A 15,389-nucleotide genomic window follows, 5' to 3' on the forward strand; every position below is an offset into this window, starting at 1 on the left:
AAAGAAATACTGCACCTATTTTCTTCGCTAGCGTTTACAAGTTGATTGACAGGAAGCCGGCATCTGTAGATGGCATCCGGCTATTTCATGGGCGAGCTAACTAAAAATGCAGGTGTGCCAGAAAAAATACAGATGCGACTAGGAAAATGCAGATGTGATCCAAGCATTGCTCGTACTGGCCCACCGGGAAGCTGGGGAAACAACCGGTAGGTCACGACGATTTCAAGCCATGCCCTGTTCTGCAAGAGGGTAGGGCATACTGCACCATTATTGTTTCCTATATCAGGGGTCGGGCTGCATAGTTTCACATGGCTGCAGGCTCTTTAAGTGAGCGCACAGCATGAGCAGCATTACCGCTGACTCCACTACCACTGTATTATGTCAGCGGGGGCCAGGAGCAGCTTCTGTCAGTGTGCACCCAAGCCAATTCCAGGAAGTGTCAACGTGCGGCAGCATGGATGAGGTGGGGCCCGGCATCATATTGTATTAATGTATGTATGCATGTATGCTTTGGTTCTGATTGCAAGTTGCAATCAATTCCATCTACAAGCAGATCTTCTAATTATTATGAAACTGTGCATGTATTAAGGGAATACATATGGATGTCTGACTGACAGGATAGTGGCAGTCAGAATACCGACAACAGAATCCCAATAGAGGGAATTCTGACAGGGGTCTAGTCCCATAGTGTGAGTTACAGTAATATGGATATCAGCTGTCCACTTGTGGCTAGGTGAGTGTAACTGAGAAATTGCATGTAGGATTAGTGTTCCATGGGCATGTTTTGGGAATGTGGTTGGAATTGTTGGCTATTTAGAGGTCAGCACATGCATTTGCTCAATATGATTTTACAAATAATAAAATGGGAAAACCATTGGAAATTGTTAAATTAAACAAGTTAATTGTCAGAAAATAAAGTTTTAAAAACGTTCTAAATAAAATAAAACATAGCCATCATCGCAGGGGCTCTTTATGATAGAGGAGGTCCTATGCCTGGGCCCCCTCCACTCTGCTGTGCAATGCTGAAGAGTCTGAGCACTATAGAGCTCCAATGCCCATTCTCAGATCTCTGGAAAATTGTATTATTTATTTTATTTATTTACAGTTTCTTATATAGTGCAGCAAATTCTGTTATTCTTTACAATAGGAAACAGTGACAAAACTAACTGGGTAGTAACAAACCGACATATAGGTAGGAGGGCCCTGCTCGCAAGCTTACAATCTATAAAATTGCACCCATAAGGTCATTACTGTATCATAGAACAGTGGACTCCAACCTGTAGCTCGTGAGCTATCAGTAGCTTACGGTCATAGTTTGAGTAGCTCGCCTAGCTGCAGTACTGCTGTTAGCTGGGATTAAGTGCCTGAAATCAAGAACTGACTCTGGGAGCCACCACAAGGCAGGAAGTGAGAACCCGGAATCCAATGTCAGCTGCAGAGCTATCCAGTGTCATTCTCCCATAGCACACTGGGGACTGCTCCGGGCAACCCACGAAGATGCACACCACCGGTAGCCACTGGTGGGAGACAGCAGAACAGCCGACACTCCCACAAAGATAATTGGGAAGGTACAGTAGTTGTGAGTTGCAGAAATGATCCATTGGAAGTCGGCCAGACAGACTACAGGAGAAATTAGCAGAATTGTCAAGCGGTTTCATTTTTCTTGAGTAGCTCATACCCTAAATAAGGTTGGCGACCACAGTCATAGAAGATAAATGGATCAATATAAAAGCATGTCATTACTCCTTTGGCACCTGCTAAATAGTTATGACATCCATTCTGTATATTGCAGACAGCAGAAAGCTTAGTTTTCCAGTTTTTATGACCATGCCCCTAATATTTGGTATATTTCTTAAAATGATTGTATTAATGGAAAGTAAGAGCTGCTCCTTTAAACTAACAGTCTGATGTATGATTAGGATGATGCTTATGATGTATGTTTAGATATGCTTTGGATTTAAGCCCAGATTTTAAATAAGCAACAAATGCGTCTTGCACACTTTTCTTTTTCTTGGTCGTATGCCCAGACAGTTGTAAGGTTACATTTTCAAACTTAAACCTTCGGTGAGCATATGAATCTTACAGTCCACTTAAGTTTATATGGACATTTTGTCAATAATATTAAATATTGGATTAAAAATCTTGTTAAAGATGCAACAGGAAACCAGCTGCTGCCAGGTATGACAGAGCCTTCTCTCGCGGGGTAATGGTATAAAAGGAAGATGAAGATAGCAAAACTGACAGATTGCTGATTGTGATTTATAGCTGTGTTGTCGGACAGGCCACACCACAACTGAATGCATAACAATATGAGCATGTGCCAGACTATTGTGAATCTTTGAAATGCCAGACTACTGTTTCACTGTATATGAAAAACGTTCATGCACACGAATGGAATTATGTTTTGGCAGGTCTAGGAAATGTGCTCCTTCAGATTAAATAACAAGTTTAAATATTAATATTTCATTGCCATACATACCACAAACAATTTGAATTTAAAAATAGAATGCAAGTCATAATAAAGATAAAAAGTAGATTAGCATATGCAATCGTTAAGCAATGCAAATGCAGTAGGAGGTGCAAATTAGGGTGTCCAATCCCATGATCAGGATTGACAGAATACTGGTATTTGGCCCTAAAATTGCTGGAATTTGATTTGAAAGCTCAAATCCGAGGATTCTGGGATTAGCCTGTGCATGCGCAATCTAATGCCGGGCAGCATCTGTGCCAGGCAGCTTAGATGCTGCATGGCTGCTCCTGCCACTGACAGCGTGGCTTTGCACAGTGTGACATGGTCAGAGGTCACGAAGCACAGCTTGCCTGCCACACTTCTCAGCACCACTCCCAGCCGCTGAACCAATCGCCTGCCGAGTCCTGCTACTGCCTGCCACCACCGGCCAGCCCCATGAAAGCAACACTGCAGTGTGGCCGGTTTGTGGATGGGGTTATTTAAACTAATGCAGAGATACTAGGGTGACTTAAAAAAAATGCCCTGGGATCGGCCACACTAAAGCATACCACCTTCTGCCCGCATTGTGATCACAGTAAAATGTGATCGCATCACAGTTTAAGAGGAACATCATGACTATTGATTGCTGTGACTCTCAGCAGACTGCAGCCTGAGTACAAGAGAAAAGGGGTTGTGTGTGGTGCGCAATTAACAGCAGCCGGTACTAGGGGTAGTCAGACCCTGATAATAGTAGGAAAAAAGAATTGGTTTGTACCGGCGCTGGTTGATAAAAGCAACAACAATAAACGGGACGGTATATAAACAATTAATTATTTTACTGTTGAATCATAAATATATAATTGATACAATACAATTTAATTTAATAACACTTTCATTACATTTAAAAAAAGACTAATTAATTAGTGGGCTCAGTCTTATCCACCAATGTGGTGATAATGAGATTTAAAAAGTCATACAGCAGCTGATAGGGTATTAAATGTTACCATCCTTGATCCTCCTCAGATTGTTTGGATGAGGAATTGGTAATCCAAGTGATTTTGAACTGGACCAAAGTATTCCCAATGCTCTATGATTTCAAGAGCTCAAGTTCCCTTTGTTTGTGGCTCACCTCGATATCCAATTTAGGGATTAAGCTGAATCCCACAGCCTCGGCGTTGGTTAGGATGTGCCAATTTTGTGCCAATTTTCGGGAATGGTGGGTAGGTCTCCTGGATGGATGGCCCCTCTTCAGCTGATTGGTAAATAGCTCAACGCGTTTCTCCGGTTAGATAAGTGTCCGGCTTCCTCAGGAGCAAGTGTGCAGCCTGAGTACGTCTAATCTTACTCAGGTTTCCTGTCACAGCCCTATTTGTGAGATTAAATAAACTGCACCTCGCAGCACAGTCCTTGGCCTGACCACTCCCAGAAAATGAGGTTGACATGCCCTCATTTCTGGAAATGCCCGCTGGCCCTGCCCCCGTCACTTCCAGAGAACGCCTCTGCCTGTTAACCAGGCAGAGGATTTCGCTATTGTGCAATGTGAGTGCAGAACCCATCCTGCTCATTCACAAAACCAGTCCTGCAAATGCACAAAACAGCATAATCTGCATAATCTGCATAATCAGGGAAATTGCAGGTTGGATAATTTATACAATCTAACCTTAATCAGCTCCTTCGTTGTATTTGTCTAATGCAGAGGTTCTCAAACTTGGTCCTCAGTACACCACAAAGTGCAAGTTTTGTAGGTCTACTCAAGTAAATCCATGTAAAATAATCAGCTCCACCTGATTATCTTTTCAAATGTGTCATTAATAACTGCACCTGTGCACCTGCTAGGTCACCTGGAAAACGTGAACTATGCGGGGTCCTAGAAAGTAACAAAATGGACCTTATTCTGTTCCGTTCGCAGCAGGACTGCGTTCGCACGGGGTCTGTTTTTGTTCTGCGCAAGCGCATTTATGTGCATACACAGGGTGCGCGCACCCCTGGCGAACAGACTGTTCGGGACAGCTGGCGAGGTGTAATGGGGTGGCGGGCGGCCCCATTAGCATGGGAACGCCCAGAGTTTCATAAGCATTCTCATGAGAACGCTGGGCGTACTCATGCTAATGAGGCCATGATGCGAGGACAGGGGGGGGGGTGGGCAGCTGACTTTACTGGATGTCAGCTGCTCACCCATTTCCTTCCCAGGAAAGTGGGCTGGACTTGACCACCCAGGAAAATGGACTTGAAAGTCCCTTTTATATGCGTACACCTTCCACATCTTTTGATGGTCAGCGACCATCGAAAGATGTGGGAGGTTCCCCCTGCCATGCGAGTGAATGTTACTGTGTAACCTTCATTAGCAAGCCCGTGTGAGCGAGTTGCCCTTGGCGAATGTGTGGCACAGCCAACCATTCGCAAGGTGGTTGATGGACTCTCAAGGCTGTGAATTTGCAGCTTTGCGATTCAACCAGAATAACCCCCAATGTCCTGTACTTTTGCATCAGTTATTTCACTTTACGTCTGCTAGTGAAAGCCAAACTTTACCATTGTTATTACTTCTGTTTAAATATCCATTTATCTCCTTCCAAAAACATGCATGATAATGTGTTTTGTGGGAACATTAAGGAAATCATTAAGGACACTATATGATATCATTGGGTGTGTTACCACTCCAAAATGGTCCAGAAAGAGGAAGAAATATAGCCTGTGCAGATTATTACCTGTGAAAACAGTATAATAGGAACTATTTTCTATTTACAAAGCACAAAGATGCATGTATACCAGTGGTGACTTACTTATGGCCATTGAGCAGCATGTGGCACAATGTACTTGTTAATGTGGCTTCCAACCATGAGAAAGGGCGTAGATCTGCTAGAACCTGCAGGGGTGGTGGGCTTTAGGGTAGACTTGGTCTCTGTTTTGTTATAAGATAGAGAATAAAACTGACTGGAGCAGCAGGCATCCAGATTACATGACCTTCTTTGCATAAACCGAACAATATAAAGATCAGGTGCTAAAAATATCCGGTAGTGAGGCTGACTGCAGTTCTTGCGCATACCTCCCAACAGTCCCTATTTTAGCGGGACAGCTCCAATTAGCGGCAGTGTCCCGCGGTGAGGGGGGGGCTGTTGGGAGTCCCCCCTGTCGGCTGCTAAGCAGCGGGGAATAAACGCTGTGCGCACGCCCCCATAGCGGCAAAATGGGGGCGTGGCCTTGAGGGGAGCCACAAGTATAGGCCACGCCCCCTAAATTAGGCCGCATTAGGTGCATCAGCAGTGTCCCTTTTCCGGGGTCAAGAAAGTTGGGAGGTATGCTTGCGGTATATAGAAAATACTGTATATTTATTGCCAAATATAAATAAACAGTATAATCAACAAAATATAATCTATAAATGATAGTCCACAAATGATATGTAACCAAATGGGCTACTAACAGGAGTATAGACCAGTCAACTGCATGTACATAAAGTAGTTAGCTGTCTTTACATATTAGTACATGGAAAATCTTCAGCAATTTGATTTTACTCACATGCAGATGATATGTCTCAAGTTGTAGAAATTAGAATTCAGTGTAATTTATGTACAGTAGTGCACGCAGGGGGGGGTTTCTGAGTACCCAGAAACCCCCCCAGGAGTCTAAGGGCCCTGGGCTGAAAGCTGAGGGTCCCCTCTTTCCATAGGTACAAGAATTTTAAAAATCGGCCCTTGGGAACCGGAGATATCTGACTTCAAAGCAGTGGTCCCCATCCAAGCCTGTTAATTGCTCTTCCCAGTCAGATATTTCAGGTTCTTTCTGACTTAGAATTTTTCTGAGGGTATATTCCAAAAGCTGTGACTCTCCCACTTTGATGGACACTAGTAGCTTGTCTCTACTGTTCCCACAACCAGATATATCAGCCTTCCAGCAGCTGGTTACTGCTCCAGCTCCACACACCTGGTATGTAGTTTTATATACTCGTTGGCAGATTGCTCTGCCTCCTGAACTCTGATCCCTAGTCCCCAATACCATTTGGTAGGTGGGATTTTCTAGTTTTTAATTCCATTAAAATCTAAGAATTTTTTTTCTGGGAACTGGAGATATCTGCAGTCAAGCAAACTGTCCTCCCACCAGAAAATGTTATTATTATTATTATTTATATACATTTGATCTATCTATAATACTTTAACTGACCCGGCATACACTGGGGCACCTTAGTGTCCATCTCTGTGCTTTGCTCCGCCCCTCTGGAAACCCCCTTCTGAAAATCCTGCGTTTGCCACTGATGTAGCTTGCTATATTTGGTCATCCATATGCTGGACAGTTGTTAAGAAGAAATGTATTCTTTAGGCAAGCAAAACAGATTGATATGTACAAAGTTTCAGTTTAGGGATATGAGTAGATGTAAGATACAGAATTAATGCTCTTAGTACAAGCAAATAAGCTTCAATGTACAGTAAACTTCCTCCTGCTGGAATACGTATCTACCCGGGTTTTTCTGCTAGTGGAAATACTCACTGTCAAATAACCCGGTTTGGATTCCCCGGCAATCCTACCCAGGTAATGACCAGGGTAGCACCCGGGTTGCACCTGGGTTCAGGGTTAGTGAAACCCAGTATATTTGAAAAACAGACATGATTGGAGCTTCTAGGGTATTTTTATGTGCATTATGTAAATGTTTATGTGCACTTGCTACATATCTAGGTACAGCAATGGCTCAGGTATACTGCAAACAACAGTTTTCACAATAGTTTTACGTCTCATGTGTGAAGACACTTTTGAAAAGGTTTTAATATTGAATATTGAGACTAAAATAAAAGCAAAACTTTTTCAAATAAGTATTTCTGGTCTATTCTTTAATCAGAAAATGTTTTGTTTAATAGTGGCCCTTTTGGGTAATGGTGGCCCTATTTTATGACCTCCCCTTTGGTAATGCCCTTTAAAAAGGCCTTTTCTTATGTAATCTATAGGAAAAAAACAGGCCTTACCCAGGTTAAGTGTAAACAGGGCTGATCCAGCAATTTACCAGGTAGCATTGTAGTGGAAATGTGTCTTAAACCCAGGTCCAACCCGGTATCAACCCGGGTACAAATTACCGTGTCTGACCCAGGTTGCTAGTGGAAAAGGGGTATAAGTAAGAAAAACCAAGGTCTGCAGGTTATGTATATCTTCTCTAGCATTAGTTAGAAGTGTTTATCCATATTAGCTATGCCAGTAGGCTCTTTTGAGCTTTAATACCATGATCCCATCATAAAGCCCTTCACGCATTTCTCCACCTGTATATATGATTGACAATTTTCTCAGAAGGCAATAATTAGTACCATAATTGGTCATTACCTTCTGAATACACTGCCGACATGTGGAAAGGCTTATTGGCGATGTGGGGAGGTCTAATGGACATGAGGGTCTGATATGCATGTAAGAGTAATGTGTGAAAAACTGCATGGTGGGGGTATAAACAAAATGTAAAAAAATATGTTGGTGTATCTGAGGGGCGTATAAGGGGCATGTGAGAGATGATGGGATGTGTAAAGATGAACTGTAAATAAAGGACATACCATATAGACACATGTGAGGAGGGAAGATGGCAGTTGGGGATGTCTGTTGCTTTCGGATTAACACAACACCATACCCTCTAACACGACCCATTCCATTAGGTACAAAATGCTCTGTTCCTGGACTTCCCTGCCAGTGGCAGTTACAGATGTGAGCCTGCAGCACAGTCCAATATTCAAAAAGGGGAGCCACACCAGCTGCCATCCCAAACATCACTGAGAGTTGATGTGACCCCCCCTTTTTGAATTTTGGACTGTGCTGTAGGCTCACATCTGTAACTGTCACTGGCAGGGGAGTCCAGGAACAGAGCATTTTGTACCTAATGGGATGGGTCATGTTGGAGGTTATGCAACACAAGTATTAGTAAACTACATATGTAGCAGCATACACCATTGCCACAAAATGCATTCACATACACACACATTGCAACAATAATTAGGTGCACCTGGATGTAACAATTAGCAGTTACAACTAAGAAAAATATTGCCTATGTGCCATGTATGTGCATATATGCACATGCATACGCACTGCAGAAATGTAGATGCAGGTCCAAAAAGCCACAGCTTAGATGAACTTTGCTACATCTGCATAAAAAATCTTGGTATATTTTCATTATACTGTATACAGTAGCTGTGTTTACTATAACTGTAGTGAAGATTTTTTTTGTTCTTTGTCTTTGCACAGCTGGTCACCCCTTATGTTTGTAAGTATCCCACCCTTTTACCATTTGTATTTATTATTAAAAGTTTCGGTACTTGTTTCCTAGCACGGCGCTCACGATTTCCATTTTATGGCATCTTATACAATTTAAAATTGTATACCATTGTATATGGCATACAATGGCATATAATGAGATGAGATACTTTACATGTATTACGATAAGATACTTTACGCGTTTTACTTTACATGTATTACGTGTCCCCTCGTGGGGCTCGCTGCGCTCGCCATGCTTCGGGCTGGGTGGCTCGCTGCGCTCGCCACACTATATGAAATCAACTCCACGCCGACATGAATAGTGGGGGTATGAAAAGGTCGGAGGACGCGTACCGCCGCCCCTCGCGGGCTCGCTGCGCTCGCCACGCTTCAGGTTGGCGTTGATAGTGAGGGTGACGTGGGGGTGCATTTAACATTGTGAGCACCCATTAGGGTGCTTATACAATTAAAAATCTTATAGGGGGGGCAATTAACATTGAAAGCACCCATTAGTGTGCTTATACAATTTAAAATCGTATCTCATCTCAACTCATCTCATTGTATGCCATATACAATGGTATACAATTTTAAATTGTATAAGATCGGGTCCCATCGCATCGCATCGCATCTCATCTCATTGCATACCATATTAAGCCTTATGGTATGCAATGCAATGGGTGCCGTAATAATAAACAAGTACCAAAGTTTCTTATATATATTGCACACATATTCCACAGCATTTTACAGAGCATACTGTAGTTGAACATTCACACTTCCCTGATCATGTATGATTGATTCTGACTTCCCTCTTAATGTATGATTGCCATCACGTGTGTTGAACTTGTTAATTGAAGAGAAGGGTATTTCAACACAGGTGACACCAATCATACAGCAAGAGGGAAGTCCAGGAACAGAGTATTTTTTGCCTAATGGAATGGATCATGATGAAAGGTATGTCTGGCTCATTCATATTGTACAGCTAAACCCAGTCTATTTAAGCTTGATATGCACAAACACCCTATTGAATTACACCTTGTCTGTCTGGTCACACAAAAACAATTGAATTGCTACCTTAGAGTAGGCATAAATCCATGTAAAATAGTGTGATCAATGGATTCTTGTACATAATTATGGCTTTGAATTGTAAATAAAACATTTTTGTGTACATTTTATGTAAAACATGAGAATGCCTGAATTTTGTTAGTACCATTGCATAAAGGAAGGAGAGAGAATACATATAAGGCTTGCCTCATCTCCCCTGACTATACTGTACGTTCCCTCAGACATTCTGTAAGTCAGCACATGACAGAACTTGATGTATCGTTTCAAAAGTTTCAGACAAGCACATCAGATGGAATATTAGAAAAATGTGAAAGAGAGCACAGAATGAAGCCTGTAAATGTCTATTGAATATAACAACAAGGTACTGTACAGGGTTCCTATCTTCTTTTTTTTCACCCAGAAACCATGACAACTTATTATGTTATTGTCTCTGCTCATAACAGCCCTGCTCTAACCCAAACTCCATTCCTTAGCATTCGGTTCAAAACAATATAAATCACATACAGAATCACTTAAAGCAGGGCATGTTATTGAATGCAATTTCCATTTAAATTTCCTTGCAGCACAACATAACATGATGCTCTGTCTCAATAGTAGATAATATTAACACATAACATTACTGAAAACCTGCATTTTGGCATCTACTAAAGCATACTGTGCCTCCCAACTGTCCTGATTTTCGCATGACAGTTCCATTTTTTGGGACCGTCCCTTGTTTCATCCACAGCCGGCAGTGTCCCCCAGTGGGGTGGACAGTTTGGTGTCCCACTGCCCTTCACATGTGCGCAGCGTTTATTCATGGGGGTATAGACACAAGGGTCATGGTAGGCAGCTCACAGAGTGCTGGCCATGCCCCTCAGTGATAAAAATGGGGGTCTGTCTCGTAATCGCAACATTGCAGTAAACTCACACCCCTCTCTAGGAGGCCATGCCCATTGTGGAGGGATGGCTACCCACATCCGGGAGTCTCGCTGGGGATCCTATAAATGTTGGGAGGTATGCTAACATTTACCTCCCCATATAAAAACATATACACAAAATGTAAACACAAATGAGTTTTAATAGGGGTTTATTTACAATGCTTAAGGTTCTAAACCCCAACAAATCTGGGCAAGTTTAAGGTCAATGCTTCTACTTGCCTTGTTCTCCTAGTACAAGCATTGCTCGTTTGAATATTGGTCATTAACACGCTCAGAAGCATCAGGTTGGTAAACAGACATAAACCTCCAAGTGGTCCACTAATTACTTTTGCCTTAGTACTGTATAAGAATTTGTTTTATAAGTACCAAGATCCTTTTTTGATCTGCTTCTTACCCTTAGCATGTTAGGGGGCACTCCATCGTGCATAAAAGATTTATATAGACAAGATTAAAAATTTACAAAACATTCATACAAAAGATTAAATCAATAATAACAAATCACAATTGATAGCAGTCTCCACATCACCCATGGATCTACCACTGCAATATACAGTATGCTAGGGCCAATGGAACACTGCTTAACATCTTTATAATGACCAAATGTTAACTGAGTTTTCTGATTAAGTGATTTTACTCTACATGTAAATCTCTCACTGAGCAGATGGCTAATTTTCCCAAGCAGTGTTTCTTCCATTGGATTTGATCCCTTAATCTTTTTTTCTATTTTTTTATTGTACTTTTTTGTACTAGACTGAATAAGATTTAAAAGGTGAATTATACTCTTGTATGGTTAATGCCTTGTTTCAGAGCTTTAATTTATATTCAGTAAATCTTCAGATGATACATACTCATTATAATGTATGCTGCTGTTATAACTTTTACATAATTCATATAATTACTAATAATGAGCCTTACAGTCTTGCACTCCAACAGTTGCTCGTTAAATGGGAGGAAACACATTCAGAAACATTCCATCACTTTGAGGAAGTAACTATTTTTCTTTGGATGTGTTTCAAATGTGGTGGTCTTAATGAGTAATTGGCACACATTTAAGGATTTCAATTTAAAAGAACCAAATTAGCAGAATTCTTAAATGTAGTTATATTTTTATATGGCTAACTACTCCTCACCTCAGTGAGGTGATGTACCGCCAGTGACCACTAGAAGCCACCACAGGTGTAGTGTAATACGAAAGGAGATGACATAACAGTGGGGGAGATGTATGAAAGTTATAAAGTGGAAAGAGATCAGTGAATCAGCTACCATTCTACCTTTGTTGGAACCCAGTGGGGTTATCTGCATCACAAGTACATACACATTTGCTGATGCTGGTAGCGACAAAGCGGGGGCCTTGCTAAATTTCAGAGTCTGGCCCTCGCTTGTTATGTCCTCCAACATCCTGCATGTACAGATGACAGAGGAATGGGATCATTCGTCAGACTGCATTTAGGTCTACAGTCATTAGGTCGACCCCACTAGGTCGACTGGCAGGAAGGTCGACCTGACTTAAGGTCGACATGGGCCAAGGTCGACATGACTTAAGGTCGAATTTGCATAAAGGTCGACATGAGGAAGGTCGACTGGTCATAAGGTCGACATGGGTTTTTCACTGTTTTTTGATCCGAATGTCGACACAGTCAACATGGACACAGTTGGCAATGAGAATCGGACCCTCGCATCGCTCGCTTCGCTCGCAATGCTTCGGGCACGGTGCCTCGCTGCGCTCGGCACACTATTTTATTCTCCCACCACGCCCTAGTGGATGGTAGGGCATGAAATACCGCCTGTCGGCACATGTCGGCTCAAAAAACAGTAAAAAACCCATGTCGACCTTATGACCAGTCGACCTTCCTCATGTCGACCTTTATGCAAATTCGACCTTAAGTCATGTCGACCTTGGCCCATGTCGACCTTAAGTCAGGTCGACCTTCCTGCCAGTCGACCTAGTGGGGTCGACCTAATGACTGTAGACCTGAGTTCATTCTAATAGATGACCGCTTCCCATGACAGATGATGCTGCTGACGAAGCACTGGTGTCCACATAGTCAGCGACAGAGAACGTACACACTGGCAGGGCCGGTAACAGAAATTTTGGGACCCGGTACACTGATATCTCTGGGCCCCCACAACCACACACCCAGATTTTTATTACAATGAAACTTTTTTATTTTTAGAAAAAAATTGATTTATGTTCACTATGCAATATAATAGGGCAGGGCAGATGTGAGTCCTATGGTTCGCTGTGTTGCGTGATGTAACTTAACGTATTAGTACTTGTATCCGGACAGGTAACCAGACTGAGGGGAGTTACTGGATGAAGGTCTCTGTAAGTTTGCTTCCAGGAACCCAGATGGGTAAGCAGCACCTTTATAAACCACTAGCGCCCCCCCGACTTCACACGGGAAGCACTAATTATCTATAGCCAGATGACTTCTGGTGGATGGATGGGGGCGGTCATGTGACAAAGTTTTAGCAGATATCTATAGGTACAGTGCCGATGGTCAATCTGGTTCCCTTGCACAACTTTGGTGCGTTTAAGTTGCAAATAAGCATCACCGGTGATCTAACCCTCAATGTTGATACATGCAGTGGCATTCCGGGTGGTTCCAATGTATTTAAAAATTAAATAGGATAATTGACGGCTTGTTCTTCGTCCATTACTGGGTTGATTAATTTGTATTTGACTGTTTTCCCGGGCAGTTTCAATTGAATTTGCTCATTGAGCTTGTTGACATCATAATTTTTTGGTGCCAAAATTGCACGTTCGCACAGCCAATACGGATTTTTGTAGTTGGTTGTTAGATTTGGGAATACGTTGTTGACAACGGCTTGAATATTCATTTGCATTTGACAGGTTTGGCGGGATCGAAATCTCATTTGTGGCGCGATCAATTATTTGCCAAAACCCCCCCAAAAAATTTCTGTTGATCCAATCGCTACCAAACTTCACAGGATCACCCACTGGGCTAATCTGAAGATTGCCTGAAAATGTAATCAAAATCGGTCAGACCATTTTGGAGTCCATAGGGAACATAAACACATACACACACACACACATCGATTTTTATATATATAGATTGCTAGGGCTGCCCTACCACAGCCATGGCTTACAGCCACTGAGCCCCTCAGAGCCTCGGGGCCCCTCACAAGGTTGGGGACTGGTACAAGTGTCACCTTTGATCCCCCCTTGTGGCCTGCCCTGCACACTGGATGATGTGAACATTTTGTTGTTCTGACCCATCAGAATCACCAAAATCATTAATTGTCTAGTGCAATGGTTCTCAAACTCGGTCCTCAGGACCCCATACAGTTCACGTTTTCCAGGTCACCCGATGGGTGCACTCATAACTGACTAACACATTTCAAAAGATGTGATGAGACCCCCGAAACATGCACTGTGTGGGGTCCCGAGGACCGAGTTTGAGAACCTGTGGTCTAGTGTGTACCCAGCTTTAAAAACAGATTGGTTAGTACTTTATAGTACTCCAATTTTTCTTAGTACATCTGCCACAATCGGACTTCCAGGAACCCAGATGGGTAAGCAGCACCTTTATAAACCACTAGCGCCCCCCCGACTTCACACGGGAAGCACTAATTATCTATAGCCAGATGACTTCTGGTGGATGGATGGGGGCGGTCATGTGACAAAGTTTTAGCAGATATCTATAGGTACAGTGCCGATGGTCAATCTGGTTCCCTTGCACAACTTTGGTGCGTTTAAGTTGCAAATAAGCATCACCGGTGATCTAACCCTCAATGTTGATACATGCAGTGGCATTCCGGGTGGTTCCAATGTATTTAAAAATTAAATAGGATAATTGACGGCTTGTTCTTCGTCCATTACTGGGTTGATTAATTTGTATTTGACTGTTTTCCCGGGCAGTTTCAATTGAATTTGCTCATTGAGCTTGTTGACATCATCATTTTTTGGTGCCAAAATTGCACGTTCGCACAGCCAATACGGATTTTTGTAGTTGGTTGTTAGATTTGTGAATACGTTGTTGACAACGGCTTGAATATTCATTTGCATTTGACAGGTTTGGCGGGATCGAAATCTCATTTGTGGCGCGATCAATTATTTGCCAAAACCCCCCAAAAAAATTTCTGTTGATCCAATCGCTACCAAACTTCACAGGATCACCCACTGGGCTAATCTGAAGATTGCCTGAAAATGTAATCAAAATCGGTCAGACCATTTTGGAGTCCATAGGGAACATAAACACATACACACACACACATCGATTTTTATATATATAGATTGCTAGGGCTGCACTACCACAGCCATGGCTTACAGCCACTGAGCCCCTCAGAGCCTCGGGGCCCCTCACAAGGTTGGGGACTGGTACAAGTGTCACCTTTGATCCCCCCTTGTGGCCTGCCCTGCACACTGGATGATGTGAACATTTTGTTGTTCTGACCCATCAGAATCACCAAAATCATTAATTGTCTAGTGCAATGGTTCTCAAACTCGGTCCTCAGGACCCCATACAGTTCACGTTTTCCAGGTCACCCGATGGGTGCACTCATTACTGACCAACACATTTCAAAAGATGTGATGAGACCCCCGAAACATGCACTGTGTGGGGTCCCGAGGACCGAGTTTGAGAACCTGTGGTCTAGTGTGTACCCAGCTTTAAAAACAGATTGGTTAGTACTTTATAGTACTCCAATTTTTCTTAGTACATCTGCCACAATCGGACTTGTCCAAAATCTACAATATTTTATTTATTTCAAAAAAAGAATATTTC

General features: G+C 42.5%; 1 protein-coding gene across 1 annotated transcript in view; it reads right to left on the reverse strand.

Annotated features, from left to right (window-relative positions):
• NKAIN2 (sodium/potassium transporting ATPase interacting 2) overlaps nt 1-15,389 on the reverse strand; it is a 794,408-nt gene that overhangs the window by 762,686 nt on the left and 16,333 nt on the right. The window lies entirely within an intron of this gene.

Source organism: Crinia signifera, chromosome 3 (assembly GCF_055691185.1).
Source record: "Crinia signifera chromosome 3, ASM5569118v1, whole genome shotgun sequence".
In the NCBI taxonomy this organism is placed as follows: Eukaryota; Metazoa; Chordata; class Amphibia; order Anura; family Myobatrachidae; genus Crinia; species Crinia signifera.